A 5121-nucleotide genomic window follows, 5' to 3' on the forward strand; every position below is an offset into this window, starting at 1 on the left:
GCGGAACAAGTCTGCGACGCAGAGCTGTTCCCTGAAGATATTCAGAATTAAATTTTGAGACAGTATAGTCCGCGACATGAACGCGTCGCGAACTAACTCTTTCTCCTTGGGGGATCTAGTCCTGACGTACACTTCTTCCCTCCAAGTGCAATTTGCAAGCTGCCTTGGTAGCTTGTTTGGCCAAGGTTGGGGTCCTCCTCGGGGCCCCTTTGGGTACCGGGGCGTTGTTTTCAAACATTTTCACCCAATGAACTTATATTTAGCTAATTTAAACCTTTTTACAATATTATACCATCATACGACACTCCCAAACCTGCCCAAAACATAAGGACACACTAGAACACATTCTTCTCTAGTTTCCGGACGTCGTGGTCATTTCTTGACGTTTAGGCTTTTACTCTTTCAAACCAAGTCAATTGCATTAATTAGGTTCGTAAACATCATTTTAACTATTTTTAAGTCATTATTAATAAGGTGAGGCTCTAACTTAAGTCATTGAATTTTTGGGGTGTAACACTTACCCTAATCGAATATTCACCAAAAACTAAAGTAAAAGAAGAGGATTCCGGTGTTAGAATCCTCAAGAACAACAAGAAGGTTTTCTTGAATTCCACCCTTGAAATTGAAAGTTTTTTTTATGAAATTCGTCCCCAGGAATGTGGGATTTCACTAGTAGATTCCCTTCATCCACTAAGTCCCTAAAATTCAGTAAGATTCTTGATTCCCTAAATATTACTTAGGCCTAGGGTTTCTAGAACTTCAAATTAATGTTGTGATTTAGCTATTAGATTAATATTAATCAGAATATTATGGTTTCTTAACTGTTGCTTAATTCTTGCATGAAATTCAGAACCCTAGTTGTGTAGATTTCTTTAGTCCATGAATTATACTTGCTAGGCCATTATATACAGATATGCATGCATCAGTTTACAAATGTTTCATTATCAGTACTTAATGTTGCATTTTTAGTTACCATGTCAAAATCTTGAGCTATCCAGTTATTTTAGTTATATTGTATTTTATACATTCTGTTGGGAGTAAACTTAATACCGAGTTGGACTATGATCAGTCACCCTCATAGTCCCAGAACTACGTACCCCCGTAGCTTAAGTCCCCTTTGTGGGCATTATACTTAGTGATCACGCCAGTTATTCCTCTATAACCTTGGCAAGATATATTGGGTCCTCTCGATGGGGCATATACATCGGACTCCACATTTAGCTTATGTGGTTTTATGTCGGTAAATAGTAGTTCCCACAGTCAAATTCTAGTGTATTGACCAAGTTACCAGTTACATTTTCAGTATTCAATTTCAGCATGTTATGTACCTGGTCATTAAATTCAATTTAGTTATATTCAGTATATCCTAGTATCTTTATCATGCTCAGATTATATCTTTGCTCAGTATGCTTAGTTCAATTGCATGTTTGTTTAGCTTTATTATACCATGCATGCTCAGTACCTTTTAGGTATTCACACATACTCTGCACTACATCTTATTGTGATGTAGGTTCAAATCCTCAACATTCAGATCACGTATAGATTGGTTCTCGATATCCAGTTAAGTATTATCAATGTTGATTCCTCATTCTTCGAGGATGATAGACATGATTCTTGGTATTTCAGACTTTCATTTTAGTTTCAGTTTTACTAGAGTAAGGTGAGGGCATGTCCCACCATCTCTAGTCATTTAGAGGCTTATTTCAGATATAGACAAATTTAGCTTTAGTATTTGCATTTTATTTCAATATCTTAGACTCTTCTACGTATTTATATATTCAGACTTAGATTGGGTATTCCCACTCATTTCAGTTTATATCATGTTTACGCTTCCGCACAGTATTTCTTATTTTAGTTTATCTTAGTATGCTTATATATATGCCAGCTTAGGGTTAGCTTAGGGTTACTCAAGATCCTAAGTCTCGTGTTTACGTCAAGAGGGTAGCCTCGGGGCGTGACAAACATGGTATCAGAGCATTAGGTTTAAGTGTCCTAGGACGTCTTAAAAGCTGCACTAAATAGAGTCCTTTTCATGGGTGTGAAGTGCACCACATCTAATGAGGGGGAAGCTATGAAGTGTTTTAGGAAGACTTCATTTTCTCTGCTATTGTTATCATGCATGAGGTATGATCCAACTTCTCGTTCTAATTATCGTTATGTGTTATTAGATCATGCCTCCTCATAGAGCTTACGCAAGGAATGCCAATGCCCGCAATGCCAACGCAGTTCCTTAGTCCCAGACCATGAGGTTTCGAATGCAGAATTTCAGAATGCTATTCAGTTTTTGGGTCAGAGTGTAGCAAACTAGAACAATCAGCAGGTTCCAGTTCCTGCAAATGCTAGTGGTGGGTCAGTTGCAACAAGTGTTCGAGATTTTGTTCGAATGAATCCACCTGAGTTTCTAGGGTCAAAAGTTGGTGAGCATCCCCAACACTTTATTGATGAGGTCAAGAAGATCTTTGGAGTGATGCAAATGACTGGAAATGATAGGGGTAGAGTTATCCTCCGACTATCTTAAGGATGTAGCACACATTTGGTTCATGCAGTGGAAGGAAAACAAGGGTGAGAATGTAGCTCCTGTGACATGGGAGTACTTTACTGGGGATTCTCTGGACAGGTTCTTTCGAAGAGAGTTGAGAGAGTCTAAGGCTCAATAATTTATGAATTTGAGACAAGGTAACATGTAAGTACAATAGTACAGACTGAAGTTCACCCAACTCTCCAGGTATACTCCCTATATGGTTGCCGATTCAAGGGCACAGATGAACAAGTTTATGTTTAGTGTATCAGATTTGGTAAAGACAGAGTGTAGAAATGTTATGTTGCTAGAAGATATGAATATCTCTAGGCTCATTACTCATGCTCAGTAGGTTGAGGGAGATAAGCTTAGGGAATAGGATAAGGATAACAAGAAGGCTGGAACAAGCAAATATGATTACTCTCAGCAGAAATTGGGTGGTGGAAATCGCTCGTAATTTTAATAGAAATCTTCAGCTTCAGCACCTTCATCAGATAGTTCTCCATTCCCCAGGTTTCGACAGGATCAAAAAGGTAGGGCATAAGGCTCTAAGTCTCAAGGGAGTTTTTCAGGTACTAGAACCTAACTAACTTGTCCTAGGTGTGCTAAGAACCATCCAGGCAAGTGTTTGGCAAAAGGAAGGATGTTTCGGGTATGGTCAGACTGTTCACAGGTTGAGAGATTGTCATTCTTCTAAATAGAGTCAAGGAGGTAATAATAGTAGGGCTCAGTCTACAGCTCCAACAACACAAGTAGGTCACCCGACTCACCAGGTTACTTCAACTAGGACGGTGGCGGTCAGTGCTAGAACAGGTTGTATGCTCACCAGGCTCGCCAGGAGCAGGAAGATTCTCTTGATGTGGTCATAGGTACGTTACGAGTCTTTCACTTAGATTTTTATGCTTTGTTAGATCCAGAGGCTACTCTTTCCGTTGTTACTCCATATATAGAAGTAAACTTCTATGTCAGTCCAGAAACTCTCTCAAAACCATTCTCAGTCCCTACTCCAATTGGTGACCCAGTTATAGCTAGACAGGTATACAGAAATTGCCCTGTCACAGTCTCTCAGAAAGTCACCTCCGCAGATCTTGTAAAGTTAGAAATGGCAGACTTAGATAATATTCTAGGCATGGACTAGTAAAACTCATGTTATGCCTCAATCAATTGTAGAACTAGGATCGTTCGTTTTAGTTTCCAAGGGAACTAGTCTTAGAATGGAAGGGTTGTAGCTCAGTGCCTATGGGTCGATTCATTTCTTACCTTAAGGCCAAAAAAATGATCTCTAAGGGGTATCTCTATCATCTAGTTCGGGTTAAGGATACAAGCTCTGAAACCCCAACTCTTGAGTCAGTCCCAGTAGTTAATGAGTTCCCAGAAGTGTTTCCAGAAGATCTTCCCGGAGTTCCTCCCAAAAGGTAAATCAACTTTGGAATTGATCTCCTTCTAGCTACTCAGCCTATTTCCATTTCTCCTTATAGAATGGATCCAACTGAGCTTAAGTAATTGAAATAACAGCTGTAAGACCTTCTAGATAAGGGCTTCATCACACCCAGTATTTCCTCATGGGGTGCGCCAGTGTTGTTTGTGAAAAAGAAAGATAGTTCTCTCAGAATGTGCATTGACTATCTACAGCTGAACAAAGTTACAATCAAGAATAAGTACCCTATCACCAAGGTTGATGTCTTGTTTAACAAACTTTAGGGTGCTAGTCATTTTTCGAAGTCAGATCTGGTTACCATCAGCTCAGAGTCAGAGATAGTGACGTTTTGAAAATAGCCTTCAGAACTCGGTATGTTCATTATATATTTGTAGTTATGTCATTTAGGATAACCAATGCTACTGCAGCTTTCATGTATTTGATGAACAGGGTGTTCAAGCAGTGTTTGGACTTGTTCGTTATCATCTTTATTGATGATATCCTCATTTATTCTAGGAATGAGGAAGAACATGCGACTCATTTGAGGGTTGTCCTGAAACTCTCAAAAATCTCCAGTTATTCGCTAAGTTTAGCAAATACGATTTTTGGTTTCAATCAGCAACTTTCCTTGGGCATATTGTGTCTAGCGAAGGGATCCGAGTAAATTCTCAGATTTTAGAGGTAGTGAAGCAATGGCCCAGACCTACCTCTCTTACAGATATTAGAAATTTCTTGGGTTTGGCGAGTTATTACAGAAGGTTCGTGGAAGGATTTTCATCCATAGCTTCTCCACTGACTAAGTTAACTCAAAAAAAAGGTTAAGTTTTAGTGGTCAAATTAGCGTGAGAAGAGCTTTGCACAACTAAAAACTAGGTTGACTATAACTTATATTTTGACTCTACCATAGGGTTCAGACAGTTCTGTGATCTATTGTGATGCCTCCAGAGTCGACTTGGGTTGCGTGTTGATGCAGCGAGGTAAGGTTATAGCTTATGATTCTAGACAACTTAAGGTGCATGAGAAGAACTATCTTACTCATGACCTCGAGCTTCCAACTGTGGTATTTGCCCTAATGATTTAGAGACATTACTTGTATGGTGATCACTTAGATGTGTTCACAGATCATAAGAGCCTTCAGTATGTGTTCACCCAGAAAGATTTGAATCTTCGCCAGAGGAGGTGGTTT

The sequence above is a fragment of the Solanum verrucosum genome, unplaced genomic scaffold (genome assembly GCF_900185275.1).
Source record: "Solanum verrucosum unplaced genomic scaffold, falcon-dt-bn FXZP01000046.1, whole genome shotgun sequence".
NCBI classification, from domain to species: Eukaryota; Viridiplantae; Streptophyta; class Magnoliopsida; order Solanales; family Solanaceae; genus Solanum; species Solanum verrucosum.